Source organism: Stenella coeruleoalba (genome assembly GCF_951394435.1).
Source record: "Stenella coeruleoalba genome assembly, chromosome: 10".
Lineage (NCBI taxonomy): Eukaryota > Metazoa > Chordata > Mammalia > Artiodactyla > Delphinidae > Stenella > Stenella coeruleoalba.
In genome coordinates, this window is record NC_137156.1 from 98,499,384 (window position 1) to 98,514,457 (window position 15,074).

Genomic DNA, 15,074 nt, shown 5'->3' on the forward strand with positions numbered 1-15,074 from the left:
CTACTCTTGCTCCCAAGCCCAAGACAATGACCCTGGCAGCTGAGCTTGAGGGATGAGAAACGGCGCATTCCAGCTCAGGCAAGCCCACGAGACATTCTGTGTAGCAGCCCTCCTCCAAAGCCAGATCAGTTCATGGCCTGTGGACACCTCAGCTCAAGCTTGTGTGTGCTCCACTCTGGATTCTACCCCCTCCCAAATCTGCTTTAACCTCGCGTGTTCCTTTTCTAGGTGATGGCGCCATGGCCAAGAATGTTCCCAGCAACACTGATGGCAACAGCTGCTCTGGAAACCACCCCCATGTTCACCAGAAGGAGAACAGATCAACGAGAGTGCAATATCTTCATGCCTTGGAATACTATACAGCCATACAAATGCACCAGCTCCAGCTGCAGCAACCACGTGGATGAATCAGAGAAACAGAATGTTGCCGGAAAGAAGCAAGACTCAAAAGGTTACATACTGCGCAATGACATTTTAAAGAACTAAAGCAAAAGCAAAACTAAACAATAGATGGTGTAAGCATACACACACGAGATAGAAATGTTTTTTTAAAAGAAGCATATGGGAATTCTCTGTACTTTCTATTCAGTTTTTCTGTGAACCTAAAATTGCTCTAAAAAATACAGTCTATAGAAAAAAAAAAAAAAGCAAGGAAATGATAAACACAGGATGGTCACTTCCTCTGAAAGAGGCAGGGAGTTGGGATGGGGACACTCACACAGGAATATGCAAGTTATTGGTGACATTCTAAGTCCACGATATACATTGTATTATTAAACTAACATATATGCTACATAATTTCCTTTGTATGTATCAAATATAATAGTAAAAAAACAAAATAAAGGAAAAAATGTACATCCTCTTACCCAGTCATTTTGCTTAAGAACTTATTCTAACGGAAGGAATTAGAAATGCAAACGATGTTTGAGCCATATCGATGTTGATCACGGTGTTTTTCTTTTTAATCATGGCAATAATCTGGACACAATCTAAATTTCTAATCTAAGAGATTAGTTACGTAAATTACTGAGAAGCCACAGGACAGAATATTATGTATCTATCAATAATCATGTTTTCAAATAATTTTTAATAACCCAGGAAAATATCTTAATAACCTGAGGTGAAAAATTCAGAGTAGATAAGATCTCAATTTCTATGACCTACAACAAGAAATGTATTATGTTTATAGCCTAGAAAAAAAAAAGATATAGTAATTTTGAAAGACATAGTGTTCCCCAAATGTCAACACTGTGGGGTGAAAGTTTCGGTTCTTCTATAAAGTGTTTGTATTTCCCTGTTTTCTATAGTAAACATATATGTAGGAAAACATACTTGCACATGGTACATCAGTCAGGAAGATGGGTTTGCCCATCCCCCATCACTCTCACAGCCCCCTCCCCTCAAATGATTATCCCATCATCCAGAGGCTGGACCTTAGTCTGAGAAGCCTCCATCAGCCTGACTCGATCAGGGGGCAGAGGAGGGAGGGAAGGAGGCCTCTCACCTCCCCTCCCTCCCACCCTTCAGTCTCCCCACTGAAGACCAAAGACCCTCTCAGTGTGCCCCTTGCCCACCTCGGTTCGACCTCTCCTTCCCTGGGCCCACCCTACCCAGTCCCTCTGTCCAGGGTTACCTATGGGGAACAGAGGAAGGGTCTGGGTCCCCGGGGTTTGCCTGGCTCCGCTCCAGCCACCAGCCAATACACCCCTACACGGGGGCACGGCGGGGTCACACCTGGGACAGCTCCGCTCCTGGCCCCAACTTGGGGCCTGCCAGGGATCCTCCCTTCTGACACCACTTTCCCATCACTTCCCCTCTCTAGAGATAGAAAGCAGCCCCCAAAGTCCCCTCACCACATGTGCATCTTCTCCCTCCATGAAGCCATGTGCCTATGAAATTGATAAAGGATGGCCTCTGGGCCTCACTGCTCCACTTTACAAATGGGGAAGCGGCGGCTCTCAGAGGGAAGACTGTGTACCTGAGGGCGCACGGCTGAAGGTGGCCAAGCCAGGATTCGAACTCAGGTTGCGTGGCTCTCAAAGCCGGCAGATTCTGCTGCCCCACGTGCCAGACCTGTTGCCCCCACCAGCGAGCGCTGTGCACTTGTGCGATGTCCTCTATGAGTCAAGAGTAAACCGAGGCTCAGTTCTGCTCTGCCATCTGCCACACCTCGACTCCGAGGCAGGGATGTTGACTTGCTGTGCAGAGAGGGTGCACTCCCGCACTCGGAACTGAGCAGCGAGCTTCCCTGGCTGGAGGTCGGGGAGGGGAGAGGGGCTTGGGGCAGAGCAGGGGGCAGAGGGGCCGGGGCAGGCACAGTCCTTGACAGGTGGTGGGGGAGAGCTATGGGCTATGAGTCAGCATCCCTGGGCCAAAGCCGACTGCCGCTGAGGCTGGGTGGCCTTGGGCAAGTCCTTTCCCCTCCACTGAGCCTCAGCTGCCCCACTACAAGGGGTTGGAACATTTGATCCTTTACAGGCCTGACAAGGTCATATGCTACGGCTGCAGGTCTGGGGGGGCTGCCTCCACATTCCTGGCCCTTTGGGGTCGACGACAGCCGGTGGGGAGGAGAGAGGATCCTTAGAGAGAGGAACCGGCTGGCCCAAGGTGACACCATTCCTAACAGCAATAACATCAACAGCAGTGATAATAATGCTTCCCTACTCATAAGATGCACACAGCTTGTTTCTCCCAAAGCACTCCCACGCCCATTATTTCATTCACAGTCCCCATTTTACAGATGATGAAACAGGATTAGAGAGGGAGAGGGAACAGCCTAAAGCCACACAGCTGCCCTGTGGCAGGGAGGACAGATCCTTATTCCCATGCATCTGTTCCATGAAACGTCTGAGTTTTAGTCCCCAGGGAGCTGTAGGCATGAACTTTCCAGATACCTCTCCAGGGAAGCCCCTTGTAAGGCCAAGTCCAAAAGTGGGAAGGACTCTCCACCCAGGAAATTCCTCGATTTAGGCATTTCCTGAACCTGTTTCCTGTGTTACAAAAATAACCACTGGGAATCCCAGGTGGAGGATTTGCCCAACGCCCTCCACATGCGTTATGCTCACTTCCAAGGCAGGTGGGAAGAGCAATGGGGGAGGAGTCCAGTCCCAGCACTTCCCGCTTAGCCACGTGCCTTGGGATGAGTCCCTCTCTGCAAAGTGTTGGGGGTGGACAGGGTGGCTCCCAGGGTCCTCACCATTCCGAGCACTGTCCCCGTCATTCCTGGAGGCATGTCTGTCATTTCTCATTCATCTTTTGTCAGCCAGGAGCGGCCATGAATGCTGGATGGCCAGAACCCTGCTGGCTAAGCTCACTGCTTGTACCCTAGTATCTGGTACTCAGTAGGACCATGTTACCACTTGCAGACTGATTGGTGGGGTTCTAAGGAGCAAATCCCGAGGACAGCTATTTTGTATCACACAGAGGGTCCCGGGAAAAGGCCCCTCGAGGCCGTCACTCATCGAGCGCTTAATATGTGTCAGGGTCTACTCTCCAAACTTTATTTTTATATTTTAACATCTTTATTGGAGTATAATTGCTTCCAAACTCTAAATAATCCTACTTAATCCTCACAGTGACGGCTAAGAGTGCAGAGATGCTACTGTTGCCCCACCCATAATCCCACAGATCTAACCACTGTGGTGTCATTTCCGCCACAGATTCTGCATCTCTTTGCCAGAGGACCTTCTCTGGTGGGCAGAGAATCCACAAATTCTAGAGAAGTAAAGCCACTCCCCCAACCCTGGCAGCCCTTGGCCAATGACTGATGGGAGCTGGGAGTTGGTATATAAATACCCCAGCTCCCTTGCTCCTTGGGTGGGAAAACCATGAGCTGTGGGCTCTATGCTAGCTCTCAGAGTCCCCCCAGAGCAACTGAGCCTCAGTTGCCTATACTGATAATTAACTTGCTTGAAAACACCTCCTGCGCGTTCCTGTCTCACTTTCCTGTTCCCCTACTTGCATTCCTGTGCCTCCCAAATAAATTATTTACACTTGAATCACTGTCTCATGGTCTGCTTCTGGGAGAACCCAGGCTGAGATGAAAGGCACTGATATTATTCCCATGTCGATAGGAAAGAAGCTGACACTCAGAGAGGGGTAACTTTCCCAGAGTGACGTGGAAAGCTCAGATCTGAACCCAGGTCTGAGATGTTCTGTTTTAATCATCACACATTCCAGGAAGAAAGAACTAACAGTGTGACTGAAAGTCTAGTGAGAGAATGGCCATGGAAGAACATTCACTCACTCACTCACTCAATCATTCAAAGACTCTTTATTGAAATCAACTGCTTGTCAAGTCCTAAACTGGGTGCTGAGGGTACACTGGTTAAATGCACCAGCTCTAGAATCTTGGGGACCTGGGCTCAAATCCAGGGTCCAACCATGTGCCAGCTGTGTGACACGGGCAAGTGATTCAACTTCTCCTGACCTCTGGTTTGTCATCTGTCAGTGGAGGATCATGGTGGTGGCTACCACACAGGCTGCTAGGAGAGTAAACAGGCTCACATGTATAAATAAGTGCTCAATATGCGTCAGCTATAAGATGATGGTAAAATCAGTGCTGAAAACTGGGACGTGATAGGTGGCAGCAATACTATTGTTTTTAGCATGTCTTATCACTTAGGCCAGTCTGTGGTTAAAATAAATAACTATGAGTTCCAGAGGAGTTGAAAATTTGTACTTCCCCCTACTTTTCCTTCCTTTCTCCCTCCTTCCCTCCCCTTCCTTCCTTTCTTTTCCCCACCCACACAAAACCCCTGCCCTCTGCTCCTTGCCAGCCTCTGTGCTAGGCATGGGGACACAGAGATGACAAGACTCTCTCCCCAGGTAGCTCTCAGGGCCCGGGAGGGATTGAGGAGGTAGAGAAGGGAACCACATAGCTCAATGTGGCGAACAAAGGCCCACACAATGGCAGGGGAGCACGAGGAGGAGCACTTGACCCTGCTCATTGATGCTGAAATTGAGGGGAGTCAGCAAGGTTAAGTCACCTGCTCAAGGCCACAAAGCAAATAAATGGTTGTTCTGACTCCAAATTTCATATGATTTCTGGTATCCTGCCATGTGGTCACATTCTGTTAAGAGCCCCAAGGAAATCATAATAACAATGACTTCCATTGCAAGATAGGTCTTGGGGACTCAGCCCAAGGGAATCTTTTGTGGCTGACTAGCCACATAGAACAGAGCCTCTGAAGTCTCAACAGTATGAGCAACTGAAGAGTTGAGAACAATATGAAAGCAATAAATATTTATTTCAAAGGGAAGCTGATAAGACATATTTTTCTAAGAATTAGAAACTGAGCAAATAGTGGAAATGTGACAAGACACTTTACTGAAGAATAAGTTGGAACTTAGGGCATTTTATCTTGCTGCAGATGACTGTTTTTCTGAATTTTCAGTCATCTCAAGATTAATTCAACCACATAACAATATCTTTATTTTTTCCTCTTTAACACAGAAATAAATTAGATCCTAATTCTATAAATCAGATTTTTGTTTTGTTTGTTTTCAGAAAGCACATTTTTCTCTGATTTTTTCTTTTCTTTTCTTTTTTTTTTTTAAGACCTGGAGCAATCTGAGATACAGCTCTCTTAACTTTTGGGGTTAAAAACTTCTCCCTTCCAGAAGGAGACATTCTAAATGCTCCAGTGAAAGTCAACCAGAACCCAGGTTTTCATACACAGAAATTCATTTTATAGAAACCTTGTCAAGACAATTCCAGGAACCCAGGCTGCCTGGGCACCAACATCACACACTCTTCTGATTATGGTGAAGATCAGTGTCACCCCAAACTCTACCGAACGAGCTGCAGAAGAGTTTTAAATAGTAGGAAATCCATGCCGGCTGAGGTCATGGTGAAAAGGAAGGGGAAACATTCACAGTTGCTCTGGGAGAGAAGGAAGCTGTTAGGCAGAGCGGCCAAGACCTGATGCAGAGCAGAGCATAAACTCCAATCAGGCCAGGCTGCTGGCAGGATATGACTCAGCCCGCTGCTCTGCTGGCTGAAAGGGCAGTCTGGCTTTTCTCGACCCAGGTCAAGCAAGTTTAAGGCTCACACAGGCCTGAGGTTGGTGGGAACGCCTGTGGACCCTTTCTGCCCCCTCCACTCTCATTTATGGCTATTTCCCTCTGGCCTGAGCCAGACAGCATAGCGGTTCACCTGACAGACTCCAGCCAGAGGCAGCCAACATGCAAAGTCACCGGAATGACTATGCAAATATTTTCTATCCCCTCCCCCACCAACACAGGGCCTCCCAAGCCGAGCTTGAGTCCTAATTAGCTCACAGGACAGTGAGTTGAGTACCTGATGGAAGAACAATTAGTGAATTCAGTGGGGAAAGAGGAAAGACACAGCCCCTGGAGAAGCAGGTAGGGCTGTTTTTAGGACCAGGCAAGGCAAAGGTGAATGGATGCCCACATACTGCAGCACAGTGACGATGGGGCAAGAGTGCCAGCCTCAGCAACTCAGATCCAAGCTAGGACCTGTGATCACCGTGGCTGCTATCTGCAAAGTATGATCCTCTGCACCACGTCCTTTCCCTTTAATACTCAGTTACCACATGCATCCTCCACAGGCCCAGCTTTGCACTACGAAGAAGTTCTGAAGTTTCGTATAAAGAAATATTCCCCCTAAAACGTGCTTCTAGTTTATGGGAACTTATATTTAGAAATAGATTTTTCTTTCCTTTTATGAGAAATCGACTTCAAACTTCTAGCCCACCAACCGGACATAACTGCTCACAATGACGTTTCATTTGACAAAGAATAAAATGTATCATAGTTACCTGTTTCGCTGTCTCTGGTTCCAAAAGCTAAGTAAGGAGCCGGCAGGACATAGAGGGGGAGGTCTGAGGGCTGGTGCAGAGGGCCGGGGCTGCGCGTGTCCTAGCCATGCGGTCACAGGCACGGCTCAGTTTCACCACCTGTACAGTGTGGAGGCCGGCCTCTGCCTGGGCTGCAGGAAGCAGGGCATAAGGTCTGGCTGGGCCGGCTCTCTAGGGCCCTCAGCAAATGGAAGTGAAGGAACATTAGCCTTGCTTTTGAACAATGTCAAAAAGTTGCATAAGGAGGGTAGCCGTGCTTATCGTGGGGCACGGTTCTGGTTTTCTGGAGCAATCTTGTGCAGCGTTGCTGCAGCCCGAGAGGGAACACCCTTCCCACGGCCTCCGCCTCGTCTCAGCGCTGGGTGGTGACTCAGTGCTGCAAGGGGCGTGGGCGGGAAACCACTTAGGCATCACCATGGAATCTGACAGATTTGCCCCCGTGGAGCTGCTCTGTAAAGCAGAGGGGAAGAGGGGCCCTGCTCCCTCCCGCAAAGTGAGTGGGGCGTGAGGGAGCAGTTTTCATCAGCCGAACCCCCTCCCTGCCAGCGCGGCTGGACGCAGAGGACCTAAAGCACGCGGTGGCACAGGCTTCCGGGGTCGGGGGGGCGAGTCCCACCTGTGGGGACTCCTCCCCCCTGCAACGGGTTCGAACACCCCTCCGACACTTCACGTCAGGAAGGCAACACAGAAGCCTTCCGAGCACCACGCCTGTGTGCTGGGCCCCCTACCAAGCCCTCTGCGTGCTTTGCTTCAGCCCATCCTCACAACGGCCGATTCTCATGCCCATTCTACAAACGAAGAGGCTGAGGCTGAAAGCACGTCACACTGCTGCCCCGAGGCAGAGCTCGGATTCCAACGAGATATTCCCAGTGCCCTGAAAAGCTTCGGGAGACCCCCAAACAGGTGTCTGTGGGCACATGAGGAGCAGGAGAATGTTCCCGAAATGCAACTGTCGGGGCCACAACAGCTCAGGCTGGAGGCGCTCATTTTAGGCAGCTGTCATTTTTTAAGGAATTTTTCTGCGCTGTCGCGTGTATTCTTCACGACCGTTCTCTGCAGCACGTGCTAATATTTCTATTTCACAGGTGAGGAGGTGGATTTTTTTTTTTGCGGTACGCGGGCCTCTCCCGTTGTGGAGCACAGGCTCCGGACGCGCAGGCCCAGAGGCCATGGCTCACGGGCCCAGCCGCTCCGCGGCACGTGGGATCCTCCCGGACCGGGGCACGAACCCGTGTCCCCTGCATCGGCAGGCGGACTCTCAACCACTGCGCCACCAGGGAAGCCCGCGGAGGTGGCTTTTGAGTTGCTTACCAAGGGCACCCAGCCATTCACTGTCCTGACCACCCCCCCCCCCGTGACCCCTGGCCTCCAGCTCCTCATCTGTGCAATGGGGACTTGAAATCACACCCTCCAATACGTCAGGGTTAAATGAGGGAACAGAAGGGAAACGCTTTAGAAACTGCAAAATGCCACCCGAATACCAAGGAGTATTATTATTTACTAAAATAGCTGAGTGGGGAGAGTGCAAGTGAGGCTGAGAATGACAGGGCTCTGGATGCGATCCTAGATCCGGCAGAGCGCTTAAGTGGCACTCTTCCCTGGACTGGAAGCTCCCGAGAGCAGGGATCGCATCTGCTTCGCCTCGGTTCCCGGCTCTGGGGATGGCCCAGAAAGAGCCCTTGAAAAATCTTGGCTGAACTATTCAGGATTAATTCAGGACAGGAGGAGAGGGTAGAGGGGAAGAAAACTACATTCAAGGGCTGGAGGTGGCCTTAGGGTGATCAGAAGATTGATCTTCCAGATGGGGACACTTTTGAGAATAAAAAGGACATTTTTAATAGTCATGAGAAGCCAGGGCTGTTCTAGGCCAACCAGGACATATGGTCACCCTGTTTGCTGATCATTTTATCTGATCCCCACGTTGCGAGGGAAACTGAGTCCCAGCAGGAGGCACGGAGCCAGGCGCAACCCAAGGCTCCCTGTGCCCTCACAGGCCTACTCTCAAAAGAGCCAGAGCAGCAGCTACGAGTGGGTGGAGCTTGCTTTGGAGGGCCTGCCGCTCTCTGGAAGGAACTGGGTGTTCTCCACATAGGCCAAAGTTTCTGCTGGGTAAATATCAACACTTCTGGTCCGGTTATTAAGGGCCTGAGGAGTTGCTAAGCGGCCATGTGACCTCATGAGGGCTACTGTTCAGCGTTCAATAAGCCTCCTTGAGTGACATTCCTCAACTCCCAAACGCCAGGGGCCCCTGGGGTTCTGGGAAAAGACATGAGAGATTATAACGAGCAGCAGCAACTGAGAGAAACATGGTTGCTTTCTGGGCTAAGGGGTGGAGGGGCTGCAGCCTTTCAGAGCAGAGCACGGGAAGTTTGGGTACCCAGTGAGAGCCATCAGCAGCTGATACTAGCAGCAGAAACACCCCAGGAATAGAGAACTAGCCCATGAACAGTGCCTGAGACATCATCTCAGTTTGTTTCCAAAGCAGCCATATGGGCAGGGAGGTTGTAATGATCACCCCAGTTCAAAATATAGGAAGCTGAGGTCCAGCGAGAAGCAGCAGCTGCCCAAAGCCTCCCCAGATGTTTGCCAGGTGTGGGGAACAGAACAGCAGCCACCCAAAGACACCCAGGTTCTGATCCCCGAGCCTGTGACTATGTCAGGTTATGCGGCAAACGGGAGTGAAGGTTGCAGACGGCATCAAGGTTGCTCATCAGCTGACCTGAAGATGGCGGAAGGGCCCGTGAGAAACACGGCAGCCTTTGGAAGCTGGGAAAGGCAGGGAATCGGATGTTCCACAGGAGCCTCCAGAAGGGGACAGAGCCCTTGATTTTAGCCCTGTAGACCTGCACCTGACTCCTGACTTAGAGAGCTATTAGCTGATTTATTTTAAGCTACTTGGTTTGTGAGAATTTGTCCTAGCAGCAACAGGAAACTAACGTGCTAGGGTTAGAAATCTGCAAGGTCTGAGCCAGAAGCGGGGGCCTTGGAGATCATTGAGCGAACTTGGAGTTAAGGAAAGGAGAGGCCCAGAGAAATGAGTGATTTGCTCAAGGTCACAAAGCATGAGACACAGATAATGACAGAGACCTCCCCAAGGCTACCGACACAATCCGCCGAGGGGCTGGATCTTCTAGGCCACTTCTCTGCTGATTCTCCACCGACAGGTCTCACTGGGACCCGGGGCCCCAAACCCTGTCCCCTCTGTCTCTCTCGGCAGGCCAGTGGCTCGTTTTATGGCAGGTAGAAGGCGCTCTCCTCCTGTGTCCCATCACCAAACACAGGTGGCCTGGAGCCAGCATTCATAGCCCACGACCTTGTAGCCTCAGTTTCCTCATCCGAAAATGGGCACAGCACCCTTCACATCAGGTGGAGAGAACACAGTGCAAAAGGACAAAGGGGAAGCCTGCGGCACATGCCTGGCACTCAATGCCTGCTCCCCGCTTTCTCTCAGTCAGGACGAGGCCTGCCATGGGTCCCCCAAGACCACTGGCTCTAAAGCGTTTGGAATTCAAGAGCCTCATTCCCAGAAGAGCGTTCTCTCTGCCTGGTACACACAAGGCGCTCAATGAATTCTTGTGGAATGGACCACAGGATTGACACCTGAATCTTCCTCTTCCTCTGCTTTGCCTAGAAGGCTCCTCATGTGTCCATCAAGATCCAGCTCACATGCCACCTCCTCCAAGCAGCCTTCCTTGACGTCAAGGTGCAAGGTCATGGGGTACTCTTTGTGCTGGGTCTCCAGCTTTTCTGTGGCACCCTGGTTTTCATGTTTAGGGCTCAAGCCATGCTGTCAGATACCCCTGGGCTCCAGTCCTGGCCTTGCCTGTGTGGTTCTGGGCCAGTTACACCTCCTCTCTGAGCTTCGTCTCCTCTGTTCCATCTCTGGGCTGTTGGGAGGAGCACGTAAGGTGCTACATGGGAAGGGTTTAGCATAGTGATGGCACAGAGTAGACTTGTAGTAAATGGCCGTTGTTTTCATTAGAAAGGTTATTATCTTAGATGCTTCCTAGCGTAAAACCACGGTCCCCAGGGCAGGGGCGTGTCTGATTCATCTCTGACAGACCTCAAATCTTTACTGAGCACCTACTATGTGGCAAGCTCTCCTCTGGCCCTGGGAGGATAGAGGGGAACAAGGTCCCTGCCCCCATGAGCTGACTTTCCAGTGGTGGGGGAGACAGACATGGAACAATCTGCACAAATAAAAACAGAACGTACCAGGTGGGGGTGTCACTGTGATGAAGCATGGAGGCACAGCAAGGGGCAGGGAATGACAGGGGAGCCTCTGCTTTGGATAAGGGGCCAGGGAAGGCCTCTCTGAGAAGGTGGTGTTTACACCCCTATCGGAGTCAGCGAGTAGAGTGAGTCACGTAGACATGTGGGGAGAAGCATTCCTGGGGAGGGAACAGAAAGGGCAAAATCCCCAAAGACTGTGTCTGGCGTGTCTGAGAAACAGCAAGGAGGCCACGTAGTGTGTGCTCAGAACACGCATGCAGAACTGACATGTTATTACATTATTTATACTATTATAGAAAAAATACTGCTATACCCATTTATTTATTCTTTCCTATTTTATTAATTGGAATCATATTCATTGAGCTTCTTCCAAGTATTATGTCACTGAATGCTCACAGCAACCCTTTGGGGGCGGTGCCATTGTCCCCACTTTGCAGATGTGCAAAACTAAGGCTCAGAGAGGTAAAGTGCTTTGCCCAAGGTCACACAGCAGGTGGATGTCTAAGTCAGGATTTGAACCCAGGACTGTGTGATATTTCAGTTCTTGCTTTTTCTCCCAGGACGCCAGGCTTCGGTGGTACTCATGCCCCCCGATTCCTGCTCCCCCACCATGAGTTACTCTGAGCCCCAGGTGGTGACCTCCCTCCTTCCTTCCCTGGCCGGGTATTTATAACTGGTTTCTATGGCCTCCAGCCTGGGTCTCTGTTCTGAGGCACAGAGGTAAGCATGGGGAGTGGACCCTGGGGTGGCCACTGTGGCCTCAGGGATCCAGTTCCAGTTCCAGGGGCCCAGGAGTGGCTGAGGAGATAAATGAAGATGCTGGAGGGCAGGCAGATGCTTGGGAAACATGGGCTTCTAAGAAGTACATCAAAAAAGTCAAACTGCAGATGCTCCACCAGCTCAGCTCAGGTCTCTCATGGCCTTGTTGGGCAGCATCTGGGTGCCTTGACGAGCCTGGATTCCCAGGGAGATCGTGCCTCAGCAGTGCAAGGGAAGGAGACAGAAGAACATTCTAATAGAAGAGCTGATGGAGGGAGGTGGCAGAGAGATCCCAGGGCAGGGCTCCAGGAGAGACCAGGCTGCAGTGCGATGCAGGGAGTGGGCGTGGAGGGGATAGGATTCCCAGAGGACAGGGTACTGGGGCCGACTTCACAGGGAGGGAGGAGAAATGGATTGGGCATTGAGTCGGGTACCACAGGGCGCAGTCACCAAGGGCTGTGTCCAGGGTGGGGAGAGTGGTCAGAAGCGGCTGGAACAAGTGTTGTACCAGAGGGCAAAGTTCTGTACCATTATTCGGTCTTTATCCTTCCCCTGCCATCATTTATCTCAGTGAGTGGCAGAGCAGAGATTCGAACCTGGATCTGTGTGAGTCTGAGGCTCATGCTGTTTATACACTCTCTTGCCAAGAAGCAGAAGGTGGGGCATCATGGTGAAAGGACCAAGGTGGTTGGGGAGGACAGGTATCAGAGGTCCAGTGGCAGAACCAGGCATGGCCCAAAGCTGGGGGGGCGTAGCGCTGCATGCTGGCTGAGGATGGTACTATGAAGGCGGCATGGCAAGCGAGTAATCCGGGGACATTTCCCCCATATCCAGAAGTAAGGCAATACCAGGAAGGAAGGACAGGATCGTAATAAGCTGCTTGGCAGAATGAAGTGTGCTGCCTGGCACGGTGATGCCTGTGGTGCCTCTGCTGGCATCTGTGCCTCTTCCTTTGGGTCAGAGCAGCCTGGATTGCCTTTGGGAAATTGCTCGTCCCTGACTCTCAGACTGTGGGACTTTGACGGGACTCCCAGGATGGGTGTAAATCCCAGCCTTGGCCAAAAGCTTTGCAGTCCCCACCCAGTGACCTGTCTGTGTATGTGCACATGACCTGTGAGCCTTTGAGAGTTAGTCTTAAGAGCTTTGCTAAGGCTACAGGGAGTAAAGTGCTTTCTTTCTTTTGGGGTGGCTGAGCTGTTAGCATGTAAACCTGAAGCTGCTGGGGGCCACAATTACCCCCACACAATGAGAGAATGCCTGAGGGTGCAGCACGAACAGCAAGAGGCAGAAATGAGAGATGGAGAGAGAGGAAGAGAATAAGTTCTGATATTATTGTTCCAGCCCCTGGATCCAGCTATACCTGAAGCCTGTTGCCCTAGGACTTTTCAGTTAACACAAGCCAATAAATTCCTTTTTGGGCTTCAGTCAGTTTGAGTCACTTTCCACAGAAAGTCTCTTGACTTACATAGCTTATAACTTTCTTGGAACAAAAAAGAGAGAATGGAACTCAGAAGAAAAAAAGGAGAGAGATGGGTGTGGGGAGGGGGGAGTGAGAATTAGCGTTTAATGGGTGTAGAGTTTCAGAGTTCTGCAAGATGAAAAGATGATCTGTTGCACAACAATGTGAAAACACTTAACACTACTGAACTGTACACTTAAAAATGGTTAAGGTGGTAACTTTTTAAAAACCAGTGTGTAAAAAAAATGGGTGAGGGGAGACAGTAGAACAGAAAGGGGAGGAAAGGAAGGCAGGAGAGGTGAGAGGAGGAGAGGGAAGAGGAGAATGACAGAAGGTGGCCACGCAGCCTCCAGGAGTGAGGCCAGCTGCTCCTGTCACCTACTCTTCTATTTTTATACCTCATGGCTCTCCAGGTAACTTCACACTTGTTATACCTGCCCTTCAAACACTAATTTGTTTTCCAACATTTTAGAAATTCCTTTCTTCCCTGAGAAACTCTGCCTGTTTCTCTAAGTTCCTTATTTTTTGAAACATGTGTGTCCCTGGGAGGGGTAATAGGCAGAATAATTGGTGACCACTGGGGCTGTGATGCTTTTGTCCACTTTCACACTTTGTGTCTTATGGAGGCCTCTCAAAAACCCGTGAGGTAGATAGGGACGTAATCAGCCCATTTTACAGGTGAGCAGACCTAGGGCGAGGACAGACACGCTCCAGGCCGCCCAGCCAGGGATGCTGGGTTTGCGTCCAGGTCCTTTGACTTCCAGTCCTGCCCTCTGAAATGTGGTGGGGAGCCACGTGGGGCAAAGTGGGAGCTTGGAGGTTATCTGCAGACCTCACTGGCTTCTCAAGATTCATCCTGGGCTTGACTGGAAAGAATCTTCAAGGAGGCACAAGGCCCACAGATGACGTCCCCGCTCACGTTCCCTCAAGGGGAGCTCAGGAATCCTGGGTATTCCGCTTCCAAAGCGAAATGATTTAAAGATGCAGCAGGCAGTTCAAGTGCTGGGAATTGCTTAACACTCTTCCTTTCAAGTTTCCATGCTGAGCGATTTGGTTTCCATTTTGGGAGGAGTGAAGTTGCCCCGGTTTAAAGGCGCTGCTGAGAAGAAGGATGCTGGCCTCTTGCAGCCTTTGATCATTGGGTGCATTTAACTCTGACTTCCCAAACCTGAACAGCTGGTCCAGGCCCTTTCAAATCTAGCAGGCAATTAAATTTTCACAAAAAGAAGTAGAAACTCCAGGGATAATGAGATGGCTGAAACTCAAAGGCGGCAGCTGGGCTTCTGAACAAACCAGGGAAAAGCACGGTGTAGTGGACGCCCTCTATAACGAGGTGTCACAGGCAGACCAGGGTGGGGAGCCTCGGGTGTGAGAGCCCCTCAGTCGGAACGTGCCAAGCTTCTGACATGGCTGTGGACAGCCAGGACCTGGCCTCTGAGGAGGGACGCGGCTCGGCAGGTGCTCAAGGCAGGGGCTGACAACCTGTGCTGTCTCGCTGAGGCTCTCTCTCTGACGTGTTCTGAAAACAAAGGAACCTCCCCACGGCCGGCCCCTCTTCTGAGTGCCTGGCCTTACAGCTGAGAAGCCCCTCAAATGCCCCACGGGCCCAGCTGAGCCCTTTCCTTCTCTCCTCCTCCTCCAGTCTCAGGATACGGCTCCCACAGCCAATCAGCTGCCTGCCACCCATGGATAGCTCACAGCCAGCCCACGGCCCAGTCCCACAGGTTCTGCATCCCTCTCACCTCTCTCCCCTACACGGTCACCAGCCCATCGGTCCACTGTCATCACTGGCCTGAATGAAC

General features: G+C 50.9%; 1 protein-coding gene across 1 annotated transcript in view; it reads right to left on the reverse strand.

Annotated features, from left to right (window-relative positions):
• ATP2B2 (ATPase plasma membrane Ca2+ transporting 2) overlaps positions 1–15,074 on the reverse strand; it is a 402,426-nt gene that overhangs the window by 200,378 nt on the left and 186,974 nt on the right. The window lies entirely within an intron of this gene.